The sequence below is a fragment of the Nomia melanderi genome, chromosome 2 (genome assembly GCF_051020985.1).
Source record: "Nomia melanderi isolate GNS246 chromosome 2, iyNomMela1, whole genome shotgun sequence".
Classification (NCBI taxonomy): domain Eukaryota; kingdom Metazoa; phylum Arthropoda; class Insecta; order Hymenoptera; family Halictidae; genus Nomia; species Nomia melanderi.
Window position 1 is genome coordinate 18,069,989 of NC_135000.1, and position 25,538 is coordinate 18,095,526.

Genomic DNA, 25,538 nt, shown 5'->3' on the forward strand with positions numbered 1-25,538 from the left:
TAGAATTCCGCAATCTAAATATCTCAGTCCCTTTCAATTATTAAATTATTTTCGATTTATAAACTCAGTTGTAAAACAAATGAATTCTTTCATTGCAAAAGATAGTTACAAAGCTTTCAATAGTTTTTAATTTATTCCAATGTATTTCTATTACTTTTCCAATTTATTTCAATAGTCTTTAAGCTCATAATTTCAAAATTTTCGAAACGCCACTTAACTGTTTATATGGCTGCGAAACTGCAGTCATCTTCAGTGAATATCAAATATCTGGAAAGATATGCGTATTCCACATAAAGAAAGTCAATATTTTTTGGTTAACGTATGAAATGCAGCCTTTCTGAATTCTACAAAACTGAAATTCTGTCATGTATACATACACATTGATTCAAACATTTAAGAAGATGGAAATTACCAACGAATTGACAGCGAGTGGTAAATATGGAAAGCCCGTAAACCCGTGATTCGGCACGTCGAAAATTTTGCGGTTGTCGAAAGATTAATTGAAAATGCAGACACTCGCGTCAGTTCGGAATTGCCGGCGTATAGGCCGGTATATATAATGGCCGAGCATGGACGCGTACTAGCTCACTCGCGTACATGCGACAAACGTTGTTATGCCGTCGCGCGATACTCGACCACGTTACCCGCGCTAATTTCAAAGCATACCGTGGGTGAGCTGATGATGTAATCCGCGAAAGCAAGGTAGACAACGCGGGATCAAAACATGTGTTTATTGCATACCGGGAAACTCTTTGATGCGTGAATTACAGCCTCGGTAAAAACGAAAGCACATATCGCGCTCTGATACGAGGTTGCTGTGTCAAGCCGGAAAATGGAGGACAAAAGGTACGAATGAACTGCGAGAGGCGGCGGTGCCGTGAGTTTGTTGGTGCGGGACCGCATATTTTTCGGATCGCTGACAGAAAAGGAGTGTGGAAAAAAGTTAATTCATTCCATCGGCGAATCGTTCGTTAGGGGGATTATTAATGTGCGCTAATTTCACTGGAATATTGATGCGGCTGATTACCATAATTTACATATGATTGGTAAAATTTAGATCTTTCTCGTTTAAATCAACGTTTCCAATGGAATGGGAATAGACGTTTCATGGGCCATGCTTCTTATTTTGTTGGGAATTTAGAAAAAGTGACTAATACGATATAAGGTATATTCTCAATACTAAAACTATCGGACGGGTCAAATCGATCCACTTCAGAATTTTTATTTTTCAAGTATCTAAATTATAAAGGCGTATTTGTGAAAGATTTCCAGTTAAATTCGTGTATTTGCACAGATACAACACTGGGAGACTCTTCGAATCTCAAGAAACGTAGTGTTCTAATTTTTATAGAAGGTTGGAGATAAGTCATTCTAATTGCTCGATGGTTTTACTGTTAATGTCGCTTTTGTTGCTAATAGGATAAACAAACCTGGGAAGCATGTAAATATTTTAAGCGTTTCGTGCAAATTGTTTGTTATACAAAGAAAATGTTTTCTTTATTGTTTGTTCACAATGTGTGTATATTTTATATTGAACAGTTCTGTGGCTGTCGTTGTTGAATATCTGGTGGAACCGTTTATTACTCGTTTATTTTGTGATAATAAATGTATAACTATTAACGTATAAACAACATGATTTTAAAACAAAAGCGTATTGTTGATCGTAATACCTACAATGTTTCAATTATTTGAACAGTGTGGCAAGAAAAGCTAAATCTTCAAACTTTATCATATTTGCTAATGAAACACAACTACAAGAATAATGCATGAACATTTTATTCTTTATGTATAGTTTATATTATACTGTAAATGAGTTTACATGCAGGTTAATTAAGCTGTTATAAAGTAGTAAATTATACATGACAGCAAAAATTCTTAACGCATGAATTCTTTAAATACGATTTAACTGTATTGTTATAAAAATATTGAATTTTCAATGAAAACAGAATGATCTAATAAAATTGTTTATATACACCATGATATGATCATCTCGTACGTAGAAAATTTTACGAGAACCTTGATAATAATAATAATTTACCAGTATCTCTCATGCAATATGAATTTTTTAAAAGATTCAACATTACTCTACTCTGTTTACCAACAAACTACGATATGAGATAAAATTTGATGATTTATGAAAGTTACAACAAACACGGCTTATTAACGCCACACAAATAATTTCGAAAGAATTACTCAAAAGCATAATCTTTTGTTAATATAAAATGTATGATTAATATATTTAAGTTTAGTCCTGCGATATAAGCAAACAGATAATATTATTGTTATAATAACAGTCTTTATGATACAAGCAAGCAAATAATGAAATTGGAAAGAGAAATACCTAATAGTTTCATAAAATTTGAGTGCAAGAATATACAAAACTAAAAAATGATTATGAATTTCACATTGAATAGTTTTAGCATATTCCTTCAATTATTTTACTTTCATAGTGGAAAATGTAATCAATTATATTGATTGCATTCAATGTATCTTTGAAAATTTCGTAAATTTGTTCCTCGCAACACCAGTAGACCATTTAATTTACATGGTTCATAGAGAAGCTGAATATAAAACAACTTTTAATATCCGCTATCCGGAGTTGGTATCAGTTCAGCATCTCTGAACTTTTAGAATCACTTCCGTTATGGTGCTCTTAATTGCCAAATGATTGTTGGGAAAACTGCGATATTACAGATTAACGATGCGACTGTGACCGTTTATTTGCAGGGAAATGCAAGGTATAATATAATTCTTGGGTTTCTTTATTGTTTTATACAAAAATTAGAGGATTGAAGAAGAAAAATTATTGATATTAAGAATACGATATAATAATAATTTTTAACTAGATTATTTAGTATTTGTTACTAAATATGATAACATAATAAATAATAATATGATATTTATAATAATATTTAAACAAAGTCATGCATAATTCATATTTTGACAAATAAGTTTAAAATACTTAAAAGTTTTGATATTTCTTAGGTAGATATCATTAATGTTTTATATCTGTTTTGTAATAATGTACATACTTGTTTCCCATTTTACTGCTTAATTTATTAGTATAGAGCTTAACTACACTACCATTATTAATTATGTTCTCCATTAGTATTATCATGAATAGTTTAATGTCTTGATAAATTGTAAATATGGTTAATGTTCATTCATATTACAAAATATGAATTAAAGTATGAATATTTATGGTAAATAATAAATGATGTATATAAAATAAAATATATCGTGGTTCGTACATTATACCAAATCAATCAAAAATAGGTTAGCACAGTAGATAACTTAAGCAACATAAGATTAAGTTATACAGAAACTGTATAAGATCTTTTTTGTTAGTATTACAAAAGTACTAAAATTCAGTAACATGACTGAATATTATCACTTCTTACGTAACTTAAAATAGATACATGCAGCATAGTAATTACAAGGCAATCATGCATTGAAATACATGTGTTAATACTTCAAACGCGATTATTCCAACCCAGTAAGTTCCACCAACCTTTGCAGTTTACCGCGTAGTAGAACATTCTATCCGCGCATCTATGTGCTACATGTAAATATATCCGGAACAGGCAATAATCTTATCTTCTAATATTATTATATATTTTTACTTGACAGTATATGTTAAAGATTTAAAAAGTATTAAACTTCTTCCGTAAGTTATGACTATATTCATAATACAAAATAGGCATGTAAAATTCATTGAACTACACAGTTACAATTTGTTAAAGGTAAATGATACTGTCATTTTTACATGGCTTAATAATATTTATTTCAATCATAGACGTTATTTCAATTTTAAATTTACTAGTAATTTTTAAAACTTCATTTACTACAAAAAATTTCAACGCATCTGAAGTACGAATGTTGTTAACTTTATTATTGCATTGTTGTGAGTAGCCTAATTGTGATTAATCTAAGCACCTTGTCTAATATACATTTCAAATGATCTCGTAAAAAAAAGATACAACTGAATTAATACATTTTATTATATTGATCAAATAAAAATAGAACACTTAGCAAACAAAATTATAGCATTTTCTTTAAAATAGTAATAATATCTTTTTTAAAATACACGAAATACTGTGTCCACTTTGCAGATCTGCAAAGACGCTTAGCCGGAGTCTGTAGAATTAAAATGGCTACTTTCCCAGTTCCATAGTTTCATTGTCCACAACACGCTGTCCTATGAATCCTAAGTATTATCATTTCAATAGTCAATAACAAAAACGCATGAGTATTATTTGTATTATTGTAAAAGAAAAGGAGAGCCTGGGGAGTCGATTATACTATAACCAATCAGACCAGCGTTCCTTCAGCTAGCCAACTTCTAGCTCTGCACGGTAGTTAAGGTCGGCCGGGCGAGAGTTGGTGCACGAGGAGTGGGGACGCTTTCCCGGCCTGGAGCTGCAGACGATTCTTCTCTAGCGTAAAAGCACAATGCGTTCGAACGTTGGTCGTACTATCTATCGACGCGCTAGAGGTCGTAACGTGCGATTTTATCTTGGGTCACATTTTCTTAACCTATTTGCCGCGGCACACTGAACAAAGTGCTTGGCCGCGTGCGTGAGGGTATTCTCTCTCGGGTGGTTGCGTGATATAGTATACAAATCATGAAAAGGGCGAGTCATTTCGATTGATCTGCGCGAGTATTTTCCAAGCCGTTGATGATATCGGGAAGTATTTCTGATAAAAGTCGAATGATTCCGAGAGCAACATAATACGATATAACTGGAGATACTGGATTAGAGAAATATGAAAGTCATATTTATTTCTTTTTAAATAGAAGTACGAAGTTTTTAATATATTAACACCTTGCCGCGTTATTTTCTTTCGTTATTAACCTTGTACAGCATTTTACTATCGATAATTTGGAAGAAAGTAACAAAATTTTCTCTTTTACTTTAAGTGAAAATTTCGTTTGTAGGTAATACATTGGTAATAGCAAAATAGTTTTTTGCTTTGATCCGTGAGAAATGAACAACATTAAGTTTTGTTAATTTGGAAATCTTTATCACGAGTCTCACTCGTCATTGTATGGCAAGGAGTTAACAGTATAGGCATATCGTTGTCTTTGAGACTGATTATATCGATAAACCATTGGTTAAGGATAGATTTTCATTTTAATATTCATTAAATTCGTTGTATGTAAGCTGACTAAATATTGTAAGGTACTATTTTTTAATATTGATGTTAAAATACCTTTTAAGTAATAGATTTCTAGTATAAATAGCGTGAGATACTTTTTAACAGAAAATGATAAGTTGTATAGATTAATTTATTAAAACAATTAATTCTTTTTCAAAAAATAAATTGATCTTTGTGTATTCGTTACATATCCACGTTAATAGTTCTCGTTAAATCATTTACACTCCCAAACCATTCAATCTTTATTTGCACCATTTTTCGGTACCATTAACAATTAGGGAGATATTTGTGAATAATCTGACTCATCTTCTATATTTGATACCTTATACAACATTACAAGAAAAAAAAGAATGTCATATTGTAGATACTAGAAGCATAGACAGCAAATAATTTTATATAAAATTTCAATTTTTCCTAGAACATATAATCTATTAATCTTGTATGTAGAGCGCGGTCCAACTCGTTCGACTGATATTCGTTTCGTTAAATTACGGAAAGTGCTGAGAGGAGATTCACGATTAACTAATAATCGTAAAATCGAACATTCGTCGAAACTAATACACAATACAATAGAAAATTACCACCAACCTGCATTGCGCGATAAGCGAAATTTACAGTACGAGCCGGACTCGTAGTAGAGTATTTTGGCTCAACTTACACGCTTCCAGTCTATATAGCTCGTTGTTTCGGTTGTATGGGTTAAGAGGGATAAATGTTGGAAGAAAGCGAGAAGTGATATTCAAGCATCGATCCCTACATAAGTATCGAGGAATGTACATTTTTACGGTCAATGGCCATGTCAAAATTCTCGAACGTACATACATAATCCTACTTCGAATGAATGGCGCGTGCCGACTGATCGGCAAACATCGCCCTTGAACGTCGAAGCCAAGAGGGGAATACGGTCGGTAAGCAAGAAGTGGTGGGCGAAGGGTCGAGGGCCGAGCCACTTAGAGAGGGTGAATTCATACGCCAATTCTCGTTGTCCTAGTATTTTAATCAATTTCGTTGAAGTGTACAGGAAAATATTTAAAATAATTACACAGAGCGATAAAATACACCTCTTCACTGTTGTCGATAAATAAATTGAGAAATGTATGAAGATTTCAACCACTAATTGTTAATTAAGTGGATTATACTGTTGTATTTGGTAACTAAATTTTTCAATAAAAATTCGTAACTGTCATTTTTAAATTATTATCGGGCAGTATAATTTTCTCAATGATAGAGAACGGTCAGTAAGAACTAATAAGTAGTCGGATATCGATTTACGGTTCCCAAAAATTTAGCTTCGAGTGCTCCTTCATTACCGAAGTTCTTGAATAAGTTTCCTAGTAAATCGATTCAATTCGGAACCTTAAGCAGTCAAAGTGGCGATTTATATTCTTCAGTGAGAAAGATCTGCAGAAGCAGTGTGCTTAACTCATTTATAAGATTTTCTGCGCGGATTGGTCCAGTATGCGCTTTTAGCGAACATTTTTGTGAATTTACCAAGGAAGATAATCCTGGAAGTAGATTCCGTAGGTAAAAAGTATGAAAGAGTGATTTCTTTTCTTTGGCGTTCAGAATAAAATAAACAAAATATTCACCTCTTATAAACTTTATTGTATATCGTTTAAAATTGATATTATCTTAAAAATATTTTGCCTTAAAGAATCATAAATTACTTCATCAAATTGTACATTATTCTTATTAAAACTTGATACTTCAATTACCAAATTTTTGGATACTGACATAAATCAGTATAAATTCTCAAAATATCTAAGATAACAATTTTTCCTTGATCCCCGTATTCCCAAACGAACCCATGCAAATCACGATTCACGCAAACATTTTCCTTTTACCAATTAGTAAATTTTCCATCGTGGAAAATATCCTAAACCACAGCTGAAACACAAATATTATCGTTCCAATTATCAAATCCTCCGGGTTCCTTCGAAAGTTTTTACAAGAACGTCCGCGGGAACGTAGCGAGCGTATTATTATCCGAGCTTTTCGTTCGAATGTATTCTCTATTGGGTGTGTTACAATTCTCACGCGGATGAAGTCTCGCGTGTATTTCCTCGAGAAACTTCATCCCCAGACTTTCGTTCGTATCCACTACTCACCACCTACGCGAACACACTCAACAGGTTAGCGCGCCCACACAACTTACCGCCACGGTGCAGTACATCCAGCACGATTTGTTTTGTTTCTCCGACACGGTCCGCGTTTTCCAAAGGCAAGGAAAGCAATTAAATCAGTAACGAAGAACTTGTCTCGCGTTGAGACACACGAGAGTAGCCCTTCACCGGGGAAACTCGTTGCGGGCTCCACTTCAGATAAGTACACACTCGTGCAGGCAGCGTTAACCCCGCGATACAATGAATTCCTTCCGTATCGGTGATTGCGCGTTTGCGAAAAATTGCTCTCTAATGCGAACGGCGGCAGAAAATAAATTCAGTGAAACAGAAGGATGAACATTGCTTAAATGTGAGTTAACTGATGAAACCTAGACAATTTTTAGTCAATGAAATCAGCGTGAACGTCGCTCAGCATACGAGTATACTTTATTTTGTAGTTTTGTGCTACATTGCGACCACGTTAAGATGATTATTACTTTAAATTAGATCATCTATTTTACTGGATACTTTTTTTTGGATGAAATGGCGCTATAGTGGTTGTTAAGAAAAAAATGTATTCTAATGAATTTCTTTATTCTAATTTCTATACATAATTAACCAGTTAATTGTGGAATTTAGTTTGAAAAATCTCTCATTGTACGCGCAATAAAGTCAAATAATAAAGTATAATATATACATGTATAATATATAATATAAACGCAGGGTAAATGAACCTATAATACATTCTAATGAAAACTAAAGCAAAACGAAGAAGAATCACAAGTTTATTTGAAAAAAATAAAGAATTCATCGTTAAAAAAATGAGTACGATTTTACGTTTTAAGATGATGTGTATACTTGTCGAGCTCAGTTAACTGATTAAAAATACATATAAATATTAATACTCGTTCTGGTGTTTGGTACTTTACCCTAATGTAGAAACGATGAAATTGTACTAATTGCGTTAATTCGCTGTCCGTGCTGTAGCATAGCTACATGGCTAGTTCAGATGTAGTCGAAGTGCGGATTGTATTGAAATATTGTTTGCTCCTGATTCTCACTTTATTGTGCCAGCTTGACGTAATGACGACTGAGATTGTCTAACTAATTTTATAATAAAGTCATTCTTATACTGTACAAGAAATACTCCTAGTCTTTATGAAGTTACAGGCGAAAAGCTGACGACTATTATTGTGCTACAATCTTTTTCCCGGTTGTTCGAGCCTGATTTTCACTCAAACTGTCAGTTTCTCTATCATAATCGACGATGTTTCCTAAAATGTACTCACATAAACGAATACTTGATTTGCAAAGTGTTAGTGAGAAGGAAAACGATGATCACCGGCGATGGTGTTAGGGTTGATTTCCTCTGATTCGCTAACGCCTACACTGAATCTGTCACCTTCAGGCTCAATTCTATCAGCCGCATAACATTACGTGACGACTTCAGAAATATGGCAATAATATCAATCTTTGAGAAATAAGAAAACTGAAACCATGCATTTCAACTGATACGATACCTCTAGTGTTAATGAAATCTAATCGTAATAACTGGACTGTAGACTTCTATACATTCATAGGAAATTCGAAGGTACAGAATTACACAGTATGCACGTAATACGAAAAACACATAAAATATCCAAAGTTTACTGCTTTGTATATTATATCTCAAAGAAGCTATATTCCATTGTAATTCTATTTCTCTAATTAAGTTCTCAACAATTTTAATTTCTTTACAGAATCTCCAATCTTGCAGTGACTAAATTTGCGTCGCTGTCTATAGAACGAACACAAATCGAAGGGATCGGTCACGTTCCCCAGGACACTGTCAACGGTGGATCACGGAGGCCGCGATCTGGTCCAAGAATCGGCCTCCTTTGTTCGAGATATGTACGCTGGTGACACGGAAGCGGCGTTACACTCTATTCGGGATTTGAAAATTTTGATCAATGATGATAACGACGGGGACAGGGGGAGTTCTCGGAGTCGAGTCAGTGGAGACGATAAAAAGCATCGGTTACAGATTGCAAAGAGCCACGAGAATGGAACGGCTCGGGCCGAAGAAGAGACCGACGAGGAGTTAAAGGTGAAGGGAGGAAGAGATGGAAGAAGAGCGAGTTCGTATTAAGGGTAATGGGCATTATCTCCATCGATCCCGGTGCTCGCTATCCTACCACCCGACTTCAACCCCCTCTCGACCCCCCTGTGCACCCCATCACCCACTATTCCAGAGCTGCTGGATAGCTGGCTGGTTCGTTCGAGTTGGTAAGGGCAAAAACGCATGGGAATTCATTCGTCTATGGTGAACAGACAGGATCGCAAAATGCGGGCGCCTCGATAGATATCGGGAGAACGGCGAGGGGGGTGGGCGCATGCGTGAACACGAGGGACCGGTGTATTTTTTTCTCTTGCGAGAGAAAAATGATCATCCCGGCAGGGGTTAGTGGATTTGTTAATGCGCCGGTCGTTTTTGCATGACGGTAATTGAACGAGAGAGAGAAAGATAGAGAGGAGAAGAGGGCGGCAGAGGTGGGGAGGGAGAAAGAGCCGCGGCATTTGCGTCTCGATCAAAACACCTATTAGCACCCCTAACTCACTGCCAATTAAACCGCAATTTATAGCGGTTTCGTGAATCAACGATGAATGGTCGATTGCGGGAAGTTTATGAAACTTTCGATGCCGATTGGTAATGTTCACCATTCCCCTGTTCGCAGAACAAATATACACCGACGCGGAAATCTCTATTGCCCTCGGTATCGTTTGTTGGGACGGGATAAACCTACAACTTCGGTGTTGGCAAGAATTGTCGGATTAGTATAACGGACTGTACACGAAACTTGGGCTTGTGTTTTTAACCCCTTCTACTGGGAGTTGTTTGTAGGCAATATTGCGCAAGTAAACAATTTAATTTTTCCTCGTTTCATAGAGTAATTGATAAACACAAATAAATATCGTCAACGAAAAAGAAAAGGATAGTGAAATCAAATATTCGTTCGTTCTTTATTTCGACAAATTTCAATATTGCCCAAACATTTTCATCCAATTCACAAACTCAAAATGATTTTGTAGGTTACGAATGTTGATCCTTCGCAATAATTTTATTAAACCGGTGGAGCTAACATCTCGCCTATCATCCTCACAATTTTCGTCGATTCTTACAGCGAAATCTTCATTAAGAAAAAGCGAAGTTATTTCGACGAAAGAGAGAAAGAACTTTCCGCAGTCTAATTGATTTCTACGTATCCGACACGGCCAATCAAAAGTTTCGCACTAAACGTTTATAGCAAAGTAGGTCTCAGACGGCCATACTTCGTTTTCAGCCCGTGAACTTGTCCAGTCGGAGGCAGGGATTGTTCCCGCGATTGGCTTCCAACATGGCCGCTAACTAATCAGTATAAATTAGAACGTGGCCGAACGGGCAGCTCTAAAATGAACGTCGCGCAATACGATCGCGCGCGACGCCCGTCCCGAATTCGGTTTTTCCAGGGGTTTTACCTCTTTTCCATTACTGGCCTGGCCTGGCCCGGGCTGGCCCGGGTGCGCGCGCGGTGCGTCAAGTGGAAAGAGAGTGACGGTGACTAATTGTCGTAAAAGGTGATCATGATATGTCCCGACTCGTAAATCTGATTGGCTTCGCTTACTGACCTCGCTCGCAATCTCGCCGCCACGATCACAGCCCGCGTCGCACGTATGTCGCAGCTACGCCCAATTCGGAACGGGCACTTTTAAATTTCCCGAAATCGACCGCGGTCTTTTCCAGCGATCCAGAGATATTACCGTCGGTTGACGAAGGCGCCGCTTTAGCCGTACTCTAGTGACCCGACCGAGATTTTATCGCGCCACTCGAGTGGGAAGCCCCTCGAAATGTATGATTCGACGGGGAAGGAGAAGTTGAAACGATGCGTTCGGATTACGGTGACCGATCGGTCCGCCCCTATATAACGTGCTTCAAATTATCAGTTAGCCGGACCGGATCGTTTTTATCCGGTTAAGTCAGCAGATCCGTCGTTCATCCTGTAACGGTCTATGTACACGCCCGTTACATCGCAATCGCGAGGTTAGAGCACCTCACGACTCCCTCTACGTCTTCCCCGCAATCACCAATTACTGGCACGTGACTTGTACTTGAGAAACCACTATGATTATCGGCAACTTTACCCGTGATGAATGTGACGTTTCATTTCGCTGTAGCTTGATTTGGGAAATTTATAAGACCGCGGATAAGTAAATGCCGTCAGTTGAGTTCGTTCGTTTGGTATGAGATTTGTTTAGAAGATTTGAAAAGGTATACTGATTGAGATTTAATCTTTTTAGATATTAGCTTTGTGTCATTTTCATGGGATAGAATGTTTGCTGATGGTAATTTTGGAATGACTAATAGAGGGACATAGTGATGCATGCCAGAGTTGATAAAATTATGATGAAAAATAGTTTTTTTTTAAGAATATTCGTATTGCAGGAGGAAAAACAGTTCTCAAAGTTAGGGATGAAGAATGTATTTCGTTAAACTTGAGGGGTAACTATATAGTTTTTATCAAAGTGATTTATTTTCCATATAGTAAAGTATATGTACTGTCGATTGAAAACTTATAGTGGCTTACCGAATCTAAATCAAATTATATTATTTAAACTGAAACGTGAAACTTGTAATTCTTGACTGTTGTAAACGAGTCCAATTCTGTACACTCATATACCTACGTTTGTTTTCTACATTACTGTTTCTTCTACATTAGGTGAATCATAAGTAGCCTTTACTGTATTTTTTCTAACTTTAATTAGATAATAATCTACTTCTTCTAATTAATCACAAAGGACTTGAATAAACTAAAAAATGTCTACTCTGTATGCTGTATGCGTGTAATTAATTCAATTTTTACTTTCTGCGTTATGAGTTAATCTTGCTGGAATCTAATACAATTACACATATCGAGACAGCGAATGCAATATTAAACAAAGAAACAGACGGAGGTTATGAATTCGGCGTAATAGAAAGCTGAAAATTCTAACAATAGAAAGAACCTCGGTTGGTTGCGAAAGAAGCAAATGGTGACTGAAAGCTTTTCATAGCGAGAGTTATCTTTCAAGACGACATTCCAAAGCCTTTTGGAAACCAAACCGTATCCAGACGGGAACACTGTGCTCCGTTCTAGTGTTCCTTGTTTTAGTTCCACAACCTTCTCTGCTTTCCTTTCCCTTACTACCCCTTAACTTCACCCTCTTTGTCTGAATAGTACTCTTCCGATAAGTAGATCTTTATCAGAATTATCTAGAGCAACCAGTTAGATTATTACCACGTTTGGGATATGAGAACCGATCTAATCACCCAGTTCTCTGGAATTCATTTCTGTGAGTAAACGCGTTTAGAACCTGCGCCATCTTGTACTCAAGTTACTCGAGTTAGCCATCTTAACCTATCGTCCCATTTTAACTCCTTACCTACATAAAACGTTAGAATAACTTCAAATATCTTTAGTTCGTTGGAAGCATGTCTACATATAATATTATATTCTGCAAATTTAATTTGGTAGGTTGATGCAGATTTGTAAGTGGGATTGTTCGAAATTTTTTTTTTTTTTTGCTTGAATATTTCAATAACTGCGCAATATGAAGCATAATAAGTTAGAAACTCAACGATGAGTTACTTTATTAGTACATAATATTAATGTAATCATACTTTTTGAAAAAATTAGGTAGATTTTCCCGTATTCATGAACATAAGAATATTCCTAACACTAGTATAGGAATGCAGAGTATATCAAGGGAAACGTTGAATTGAAACAAAAATTACATAATGAGGATTAACTCTTCAGAAAAAGCTAAGTTAGGTTAATTAGACACTAAAAGAAATTAATTAATCAATTTCTACCTTTCAATATTTTGTGCTTTCATTTTTCTGCAATTTGAAAGTCTAAAGTTGCACCAAGATTTAAAGACACTGACTACAATAACTGGCTATTCTTTTACCCAAAAATTCAATTATTAGTGTAGAAAGTAAGATCATCAATTCATTGGTAAATATGTGTACCAATGGACTACGAAAATTAAACAATGGAATTTTATTGCATGTTTGACGGAAAGATGATGTGTAGCATTTTCACGCGACTAAGATCCGCATGACGTAGTACGGAGATAACATTCAGTTTCAAAGAGAGTAACAAATACGCAAACGAACTTTTCTCGTTAACTTATCGGGAATTCGACAGACCGCGGTCGCCGTTTACGCCGAATACGTGAATCAGATAAAAATAATCTATCCCGACGGAACGTGCAAAAAATTGTCAGTCGTATTCAGCACGCGCTGGCAAAAATATAAGAGTTCTTTCGGTTTGATATTCGACGGTATTAAATCTGGGAAACGACTTTCGAAGCTGGTTACCATTGATTCCATTGCTACTGCATCTCCGGCAGCGTGATGTAAATGCAACAAACTGTAAACTTTCGATTTCGCGGACAATTTTTACCCTCGTATCGTGATTTACGTGTGAAATAATATTTCAAGATATAAATTCTTTCATGGAGCTAAGTGAAGTATTATTTCAAATAATAAGTAGTTTGTTTTATTTTGGAACTTTTGTCTAACTTTTGAAAATAAATTATCTTATAATGCTTCAAGAAGTTTGATAAATAGGAGACATTCAAAATTGAAAATAGTGAGGGTTAATTTTAAAATATTCCTGTTTCAATAATATTGGTTCAATAATACTGATACTAAAATAAATTAATTTTATTAATTGAATGAAATATATATTTGAGATGTAAGATCAAAATATTTCATTTTGTGTTTTAAATTATTAAAATAAATATTTCCCGTAATTTCGCGTAATAGTCTATCCGACTATTACAGCATTTCGAATATTATTTGAAATTCCGAAAGCTGGAGTTTCTGTATGTATGAGTAACGCGCGAATGTAATCTCCCTGACCTTACTTATTAATGATTGTTATAATCCAATTTTGATGTATGGCTTCGACATTATACTATCGGGTTCTACAAATGCGCAGCCATACGATTGATTAGTGAAGGGCTTAAGGAACGTTAAATCGCACCCTACATACAGGGAGGACTACGTAAATACGATCACAACAATTTAAACTGTTTTTTTGTTGATCCTGTTACAGTCAACTCTATGTATAATGCAAATCATAAAACATTACAAATAATATACGAAAATAAAAGTTTCAAACTATCTACAACTACTATTGATTTAAAAATATCATTCCACAATATGACTCAGCAACTAATAATATTCGATGTAAAACTATAAACTAAAATTTTCTCATTCTTTCTATTTAGAATCAAACATTTTATGTCGTTATCAACCTTCCTTTTGTGTAGAATTGTATATTTTGCGACTGAATCGCTATTTACCTCATATTAAACATTTAAAACATGAACATTTATATACACGTTATTAGAAGCATTCATAAACGAGAAGGAAGTGGTGCACATCTTCAAAATATATTTGAATAATATATTGAGTTTATCATGCTAATATTAACGACGAGGCGTATGAATTCATTAGCGTCTTCCAACATTATGGAAAAGTTGCTCGCGCACGCAGCAATGGAAAGTGGTATTTTGTGTAATACCCATCTTCGACTGCAGAACTATTTTATCTCATGCTATTTCAGCCCCCTTTCATCCTGCTACTCTCTTCTCGTATTCTCCATCTATCTTTGTTCGTTGAACGTAATTCAATTCTCGGGGCGGTGTGAAGCATCAAAATATTAGCATATTGATCAGCCTACCGCTACCTGCTCTCTTAAATCCACAAGCGTGAAAAGCACCCAATGCGAGCAACCACTTTGGCTGTTGCTACAGAGAATGTAATATCGCCTGTTGCGACCGCCCATATTATGCCTGATACCAGTGGATGATACAAGTTTTTTTCAAAGCTGTTAACTTAATCGGTTCATTCTGGCTACGAGAATAACCGAGGGAGCTGCTGGAACATTGAAAAAATTAGGAGTGTTGAAATTACTAAGTGCCTATCATTTCAGTATGGTATAAACTACCAATGTTAATCGTGCGTAGTGTTTCAAACAATCGATATCTGATGTAAGTAATAAACTTATCATACACATGTTTCCTTATCTTACGTAAAAATTAATTATGCAAATACTCAGGTAATAAGAATTTGAAATTATTTTAATTGGTCTAGTAAATATTGAGGGAACGATATGATTTCAACTTTTTAGTATCATAAGTGCGCTTAAAATTATACTTACAATTTAAGCTTGAAACGAATTGATCATATTTTTCCATAGATATGTTTATGGCTTGAGAAATATATCGCTGTTTGTAAGTTGAAATCATTGTTTAGTATTCACAAAATTATTCTTCAAGCTTTCAGTCTATTTTCCAGGTTTAGCATAAATATTAATACACATACAGAATTGAAGTAAATAAAGAGTAAACTATTTTCAACACTTTTGAACAATAGAGTACACCGTATACAGATTCATAAATTTGCTTTTAGTAGCACTTTATAGTTTCTAATTAATATACTCCAGACCTTTATCCAATATCAAGTGTCCAGTAAGAAATTCTTAAAGTTCCACATGGAAATTTATTTTCCCCTTAAAAAAATTTAATTTATCGGAGGTAACATGAACATTTTACGAAACTCTATCGTGATGCAGTTTTTTCGTGTCTTCCACAGTCAAGTGGAGTTTACCAATTACATATATGGTGATGTAATATAGCTCTACCAGGCATTAGAAACTGGAATAAAGTAGAGCCGGTCTGTGTAACAGAGAAGTCTGGGGGAAGACCTCAGCCACCACTGCAGCGCGAAATCTCTCTAAGCGCAGAGAGTGGGGTAGCGCTGTTGTGGTGAGACGGGAGAGGAGCAGCGGTTAGGTCCACCCGGTCCGCTATATTCTTGCCAGGCATGCGCAGTTGGAACAGTCTCTAATCCACAGTTGACTTATACAATGAGAAATATCTGTTTAAAAAAATCGTCTGCTATCCTGTCTCATTTACCAGGAAATAATAAAAAAAGAACTTTATCTTCTATAGCACGCATCAGTTGTTAAGTAAATATAATTCGAATGATAAAAGTAAACCATAATTAAAATGAAGAAATCTTTTTTATCATTGGAATTATATTTACTTAACAGCTGATGAATGCTATAGAAGAATAAAGTCCTTTTTTCATTATTTCTATGTTTTCCTTTTTTCTTCTAATGATATTCAAAACAGAGATTCTAAAACACTGAATATATATGTTGCAAAGTGAATTTAATAGTATGCATTTACATAAAATTTAATGTTAAAATATATTTGCAGTGAAGCTAGAGAATAATGAATAAACTTTAAACGTTTCTCTGTGAATTGTACCGTGAGCATGTATTATGATTAAATTTTGAATTTGTATATTTTTTTTAGTTTGTTATAATCGTATGAATGTTGAATATTGTTAAGGTATTTTTATTTAAACGCTAATTATAATATGAATGGAAAACAATAATATATTTCCCTTCAGTAGTTAGCATGGTCAGTACGAAGGCCACGAACAAATTTTCATTTCATAGAGGTCTCTTGAAAGAGAGAATTTCAAAATTCTGTAACAGAAATATGAACAAATTTTGGTCTACCTGCAAAATACAAACTCAAAAATTTTGTTAACCTTATTTATCCCAAAATGTAGAAGTACGTAAAACAGAAATTCATTCACTGTTTTCACGTTTCAAGAATAATTTTCAGACTCGAGCGAAAGCGCTGTTCAGAAGGTCGATCTTTATCGATTCAAATAAAAAAAGAATGAACTGCGCAAGAGTAACGGTGTTAGAGGTAAATAAAGCTTCGCAAGCTTCGTCGCGCTAAAATCTAAAAGATTATCAACAAAGAAATCTGTTTTAATAGAAGTAAAAAGTTGCACTTACTCTAAACCCTTTAAAAGTAGAATTTTCTCGATAAACAGTATTATTCGAAAACTTCAAATCAAGTATTAGTCTTGTTCCCATTTGCTTCTGAACATGAAATTGTTGCTATCCAATTCTTAGTAACAGAAGCTGTTTATTTATGTATTAAAATCAAACAGTACTCCTGAATTTTAAAAAATTAATAATATTTAATATTGCTTTTCAAGAATTTGTCCTGCATGCTCGATGCTTAAGCGGTTGAAGATACAAAAAGAAAGAATACTGTGCCTCACAATGTGACAACATCGTATGAAACACGCAGCCAGCGTTAGGACTCTTCCATCCGCTGTCTAGCACGCTTCAGGTGTCTTCTTTCGAAGTACAGACTGTAGTACATTCTTCCATTGAAGAACACGAAGACTATTAACAGTAATGAAGACTAAACTACTAGTACCTGGGCATTTGAGAGAAGAACAATATCTATGTTGTCGACCCCTGTTTTCCACGCGACGCTCTGATTACATGGATTTTACGGTAGCGTTCAGTAATGTATACACGAAACGTTATGAATTATTGTAATACGATGTATACGCCAAAATGCAAGAGAAAACGAATAAAACAATAATACACCGATTATGAGGACTAAATCAAGCGTAAACTGCAATAAATATTTATGGTAATTACAAACTGATTGGATGCTGTTACAACACCAGCTTCCTGATGATGGCCAATAACCGAAATTAATCTTTTCAATTAATTACAAGGGAAAATACTTCCAAATTCGAAATAAAATTAATCAGAGAGTAATTATCAACGACCGTTAGTTTATTATACAATTATGAATCGATGATGCGTGATAATAATCAGTATCACTCAATAAAATCTTTAATTTCCTATTTCCATAGATCATTTTGTGAAGATCATATAATAATAAGGAAAAAATTCATTTTATCAATTGAAAGATTCCTTGTAATAGGTATATCGTAACAATACTATTAATCATTCTCCTGTTTTCGTTTTCTTGCGTTTGAAAAATATATCTAGGTCGTGGACAAACAAAAATTCACAGTCTATTCAATGTGGTGATAAAGGATTAGGAATCGACATTGCCTGTAGCGATTGGTAAAATAAAATTCGTTGGATCTTTTTTATAGCAGCTACCCATTTTATTAGTCGAATTTGATGTCGAGCGCAACGATTTAGCGTGAATCGTGAAACCTGAGTTACGAGAACTTGAGCCAGCTGACGGACTCGAATTCCAGATCCAGCTTACAACTGCTGCTTTATAGGTAGTTGTACAAAGGCATGTCCTAGTCAATCAATCAACCAACACAGATTCAGTAATCCAGTCAGCTAGTCAGATAACTAGCTACTTGATACACAATTAGATACTGTAACGGTTCAACACCTGCTACTCATCGAAGTATAGAAATCCGTGCATGAATGGTGACAAATGATTTCGAAATCATCGTGCGAACGATCTAATCATCTTTGTACAGGCTTGGTATTTGCTTCCAATTTACTGTTAGCATATGGAATATGTCAAATTCAAGTTCTGTTAAAAACGATAAATTGAGAAAATTCCGCGACAGAATATGGAGACATGACGCAGAATTATTAATTGGTTTGACAGAATTTGTAGCTTCATTTGGAAATTGTATGTTGAAATCTTTCAGATACATCGTTCTAATAAGTACATAGCAACTTGTATTATGACAGTTCAGCGTAAACGAAGTTAGGTATTTTTCAATCGAAAATTAAAGTTTGCGAAAATTCAAGTTTGTGCAGTGAATAAGTATTATTTTCCAAAAGGTTTAAAATTGTATTAAACGAAACAATTGATAAATATAAGCAACTGGTAATGTGTAAGAAAATTAGAAAGATGATTATTTCAATTGCCTTCCCGAAGAACGTCCACCATGATTCTCAACTTCCTCTTAACTCTCCATCACTACAGTACATCGCTTGCTCCAAAACTATGTATTTGCTTTACCCGGAAAGCGAGATTGCCAAAAAGTTTCGCAATCGGTTCACGATTATTCGTATGATAGATTAGAATATAGGATTCGAATGTTTCGCGCTGAGTACGCAATTCATCGTTCAGCCCCTGCTGCCTGTTCCCTTCGCTACCCCGGTATCCCGGAAGCGCACAATGCACAAGGAGGTTCCATTATCTCGCATCGGCACGAAGAAAGAGAATCCGTGAGCACACTCACCAGCCATTTTTTCGCTGAAAAGAAATCCGCGTCTGGTGTCGATCGAGTCTAACCGTGAGACTTTTTCTTACGAACCGTCTTTCACGGCTGAGTCTTTCTCATGCCAAATTTTAGATTTATTCGTCGCTGAAAGGGGGTCAGATTTTGCTCTTCCCCTGCTGAAGGCAGCCGGCCAACTGCACGCAAATCCATGTGGTTTTCCACGTGTAATCCGCGGGACCTAACCCTCCACCCCCCGGGAGACCGCCGAGGGGGAAGAGGACAACTATCCAGAGACAGCTATCCAGAAAGAGAGAGAAAAGTAGAAGAATTCGAGGAGGATACCCTTGCATCGTCCACTTCCGTAATGATTCGCTCACATCGATGTGTCTGGGCGTCGCCGTTCCAGCCACCCCTTATAACCTGCCGCTGATCCTTTACCAGTATCCTTTACCAACATCTTCGAATATTTCTATCCCCAATGATATCTGTTCCCTCTTGTATCGCTGACCCCCTTCTAATCCCTTCACCCTAGTCTCCGTTCCTCTCCGCCGTCGTTGCCTCTATTCCTTCCATATTACCCCGAAATGTCCTACCGTTACGCACCATATGCTGTGTTCAAAGGCCGACGGGGGAGGAATATACGCGACTGCTTGATATTTCCGCGCTTGGTTTTTACCAGGAGAATGGCCTCTAAGCATCGACCGTGGGCTCGTTTTCAGCCAAAACAATATCATTTCATCCCCGCTATGAGGTTTTCCATTCTCTCCCGGGTCACTTCCTCGGTCACGACAGGTAGCGGCGCGGCCGTACCGGTTCCTCTCTTCTCCTGCCCCCAGCAGCGGCGGCAGCAGCCCCGTAGGTGGACCGCGCGCACCGACAACCCCATTCGAGTCCTCTGGGTCTCGGCTATACCGAAACCTATTCGACTGGGCGACAGCAACACCAGCTAGCTCCCCGGCTACAACACTGCCGCGCCGCCAGCCATACCCCTTCGTCTCCATCAAGTTTAACTTGGCGCAGCGAATTTCCAAGTACCGTTTTACGAGTTTTCGTTGCCACTGGGAATAGACGGATCAGTCGTTACGCCGCTCGGTAAATGTTGTTCCCGAAGTGACTGCTGTTTCTGTACCGGTATGTTCGGCCTCGTCTCTGTGGAGCGAGCGGGGGTCGGATAATCAATTTTGCAGCGAGATTACAATTCGTTTGCGACGCCACCCCCGAAACACCGGTGTATCGTTAATTAGCTGCGAATCGGGTTTACTTTTTCATTTCGGGCCGCGAGCAGGCGGATTTGTCGCGATTTTCTCGGCAAATACATCTTTCCAGTGTTACGCAGTTTGTTTTGTGCCTGTGCAGTTCAATTTTTGGGTCGGCGTTAATGTTGCCTGATTTTTTAATGGTATTTCGCAGGAAAATATATTTAATGGCACTATTTGAATTTTAATTTAGAAACGTAAACGTGTTTGCTTCAAACGTGCTTTTTAATTTTATATTGTCTCATAATATTTCGTCTGCTCAGAACACTTTTGTTTACATGGCGTTGCACGGGGTTCTGTGAAAATTTTGTTTAATTAAAATGAATTTCACTGTGGATTTATTTAATTTCATCGTAATACCGATATTCCGAATTCGTTCATTTGGAGTAAGTACGGTATACTTTATTACATTGGATTAAAAAGATGAGTATTGTCGTATCTTTCACATTTCACATTTGTAACTTGTGTATTAATTAATTTTTACAATGTAAACAAAACATTATTTTAGCTATTCGAAATAATTAAAGTAACTTATTTGTTATTACTTGTGTAAACATTGATTTTGAATACTTTTTGGGGGAAATAATATCTTTGCTGCATTAAGAAAGATTTTTCAACGCTAACCTTGAAATTGTTCGAAAATCAATAAGTATCTTTAAATATTTTAAACCGAGAAAATAACATATTTATAATATTTTGTAATCGGTGAGTTTAGAATACTCTGCTGTTAATTTTTTGGAAGTTGAAAGATTATTTTTCTATTTACACATATAAGACATTATAAATAAGTGAAAATTTAAAACTGCTGGAAAGTACAACGTAAATAACAAGATGAAAGCAAACAGAAGAATTTGTCGATTTTTCTCTTGTTCCTCTTGTGGACATCGTTTTGATGAGATTATGGTAGGGCCACTGTCAACATACTCGAGGACGAAACTCACCCTAACCGTTCACCCGTGAAACAAGTTATCCGTTACGCTTTCTCGAAAACTTGGGACTTTACTACTTTCCACTTCGAAAGTTTTGTGAATCTGTTCTACACTTTTCTTTTCTCGTAATTGTTGTAGGTAGTATTTGTTATCGTAGATATAATAATAATTATATTCAGAACTTTCTTCTCGTATACTAATAAGAAAAGTATTTCAAGATTTGAAATAATTAATGTTACAATAATAAAATAATCAACTTTTCTACAAAATACTCGAATATTTTAAATGAACTTTTCCTCTGAATTTTTCGATAAAACTGTTCAAATAATCTTCAAAATCAAATTTTCAAGATATTTTATATTAAAATGATACATTGTATTTACTAAAACAGATAAAATGAAAATGTAATCCGAGTTAGTCCTTATTACAACGTTGTAATATCACAAAACAGAATTAATTAATATATTGTAGGGTGCTGCTCACAAAACACATTATTTAGAATTAAAGAATTAAGCAACTAAAGACTTCTAAATGTATAATAAACAATTTTATTTGTGTAGTACTGAAATATATGTTTCTTCGTGGTAACCGATTATTGACAATCACATCGCTCGTACCTATAGCCTAGTAGGACGTAGCTAGGATATTTTTAGATATCGTCATGATAACGTTGAAGGTCAGTTTTTCTCTCTGTCTTCCTGATCAATGAAATATTTTATTTTAACTGTTCTTCAGACGCTAGTGCGATTCGTCTCACATCATATGGATGTTGTGCAGCTGCTTGGAAATGTTTGAATCAATAACTGTGCAGTAAAATGTGACTGGCAGTCACTCGTTCCGGCCGAAATGATTGGAGCATTGTCTCTGAACATATTCGATCTGCTTAAAATTGCATGCCTGTACACGAGTGACGTTCCAGGAAAATATTTCTCATAAAAATGTATCGTAACTGTTACCTCGCGTGCCTTATTATTTAACATCGTCAATACCTTGCAAACAGTTCTGTAAATCTTCGCTGTCGATACTCTCGTGCCTCACGTGCCCGAAATAGAAATTTACTTAGTCACCCGATGTATTTATTCCTATACAATTTATTTGTAATATTGTATGATCTATTTTAATGTATCAGATGAAATATTTAGAAAAGACGTGTCTGTCGCTTTAACTTATTGAAGAATTGATTTATGTAAGAAATAAAGAAGCATCTGTTTCGTCAACCTATTACTTCTACAATATTAATACTCAGACATATCAAAAGAGAAAAAGTATTTTAAAAATTCTATGATCCTCACTCGGATTTGTCTCAATTGCTGATAAGTAAACTACAAATTGTATGCGTTTATAATCGAAGTAGGTATACAAAGTATAATGAAGATCGAACCGTAGTAAATACTGACATACCTTTGATTACGGTTAATATACAACAAATGGTTTAGTACTCAACGTAATTATTTCTATTGCATTAATTCCATCACTTAATATTTCTAAACATAACAATTAGTAGCTACATAATCTTACAAAACAAAGATAAGGCAAGACTGAAACATACCTAAATTCTGTTTCAAAACCTAGCCAAAAGAACAATGTAGTCACTAAACTAATCACCAAAACGATGAAACTGTGTTATCATTTAATTTCCACCAGTAAGAATAATTGCAAACAATATCGCACAACGCGAAAGAAGGTATACCCCCATAAAGGCGCGGCGATTGTTCAATTTGCAGAGCCGAAATCAAAACATAATACCAGATTCGAAGGTCCGTTCCGATTCAGCGGCGGGTGCCCGGACTTTATACCAATTAATAACATCAATTGTCCGTCGAATTAACAACGCGAGCAGTTGTTATGATACAATATCGGCAGGCAGCGTAGCGTTGCGATCAACACTCAATATCGGACGTTACTGTAAACTGGCCGGTGCCGTAATTAATTTATAATCGAATTCGAATTGATCCACGGGGCAGGGGCGGTAACGAACGGGCTCGTTTGGAGCGAGAAGAGTCGCGTCGATAAATCAAACCATACACGGGAGAAACTGTCTGCGAGGAGTGATCGAAACAAGCCGCAATCAGGTGGAAGGCGTGGAAAATGCGAAAACTTAATAGGAGCTGCATAAAGTGGCCTCGAAGCAGCCCGTTGGCAAGAGGCCGGCGACGAGTGGGCGGTGGAAGGGTGAATATAGAAAGACGGGCTGGTAACCACCCCTGCAAGGTACCTACGTGGCATTCAGCGGCGCGAATGGTGGTGGCGCGGGCTGGCGCGCCAACTAAAATTGAATCTGCGGACGAAACTTCGGTAACCTCGTCAGGAAACCGAAGCTAAAGCCATCCATCGCCTCCGCTTTCGTCGTCGGCCTCTTTCCCGTCGGCGTAGCCATTGTCGACTTCTGTTCTATTTTGAAAAATTGCTGGCACTTTCGTTCGCCCTTGGTTTTCGCAGTCGTGTCACTTTCCCGCCCGATTCTCTAATGCCGCATTAACCCCCTATACCGAGAAAATTCCGCAGCGTACAACTTTTGAATATAATGGAGACTCGGACTTAGCCGATTGCGAACGCAATTAGCTGGATCTTTAAAATTAATTCATTGGGACTGGGGTGCAGCGATTCATTTGTTTTATCGAGTTTTCTGTTAGGTTTTAAGTAATATAAAAACATTGTTCTATGTATTGATAAAGTTTTTGACGTTTGTTGTGTACGAAAGTTGTGAGAAATTTTTTGTGGTGTAAGTGTATTGTGATTTGATGTTTGTTTGTTACGTGTATTAGGCGTTTTGTACATTCCATTGTTTGATGTCAAAAGTTGTTATAGGTGGAACTTTAGTTAATGTGGATTTTGAGTTAATATTATGTAAAATTCTAATGTCGGGTAACTAATGAAATTGTGTGATTGTTAATGGAAAATACATATTAAATCTAAATTAATATTAATGGCATTTGTGTTTTTCTTTGATAATGGTTTTTCATGGTTAAATAATTGGATTTAATGTGGTTTCTTATGTTTTATAGTAGTACTGGTAATGATTCTTTAGGTTTAATAAAAGGTATATAGAAATACAATGAAAGAAAAGGTTTGAATTGTGTATAAATTTGTAACAGCCCTTTCTGGACGAATGCCACGAGCTTGAGGGACACTGTGACTTTCTTGAATATAGGGTCAGAAGCCGTCGCTATGACGACAGACGTATAATTTTATTATTTTATTACAAAGACTGACTATAAAAGGACACGTATTTCGTTTTGGTTATCACTATTTTTTGTCTCGTCAGCTTTGAATGAAACGTTTGTTCAGAGAATGTTAATATAGATTCTTTTTTCATTAACCTTTTTACTAATGTGGTTTCTTTGATAAGAACATGAAATATAATTGCGTTTCATCCATTTCTTAAATAAAATGTAGAATGTAGTTTAATAGTTGCCCTATTCACTGAAAAAATAGGGGAATAATTGAATTTACGCTATAAACTTTCCGTTTTACACTTTTCAGAAGAAAATAATTTATGTGCATTAAATTGTATGTTTAAAAAATCAATAATTTGTATTCTATTATTTTTCTTTTTGACATATACAATGTTTAAACATCTCTGAAACAATATTATTGTATCATAATTTTCACTCTTCTCTTGAAAATTCTCCCAATTTATTACAAAAAACGTTTCAAAGTCATTAACGTAAAATAGAAAATGGAATTCATCAAAATAATTAAATAAACAATCAGTGCTTGCACACATGTTTATTGATTTCAATACAAATTTTAATGCTTACACAGTGTTCCAGTAAATAGCTTTATGCCATAGAATACTTTCACTAATTGGTCAGCTTACTTGCATACGAATAAAACATAAGTTCGGCAGCTTCGAATACTTTCCTCGAGGTCAGAACTTTTCAACCAATTGTGCCCGGGCTTCGAAACTGATTGCATTCAATGTAAAATTAACGTGGTACTTTACTGCTTATACACTCATAATTCGCATTTTACAAAATAATTCATAAATCATTTATCATTTCATTCAAATCTAATAAAGAATAAA

At 35.7% G+C, this 25,538-nt stretch overlaps 1 protein-coding gene across 2 annotated transcripts in view; it reads right to left on the bottom strand.

Moving 5' to 3' along the window:
- Window positions 1-25,538, bottom strand: part of LOC116433576 (cytotoxic granule associated RNA binding protein TIA1) — a 715,860-nt gene that overhangs the window by 253,693 nt on the left and 436,629 nt on the right. The window lies entirely within an intron of this gene.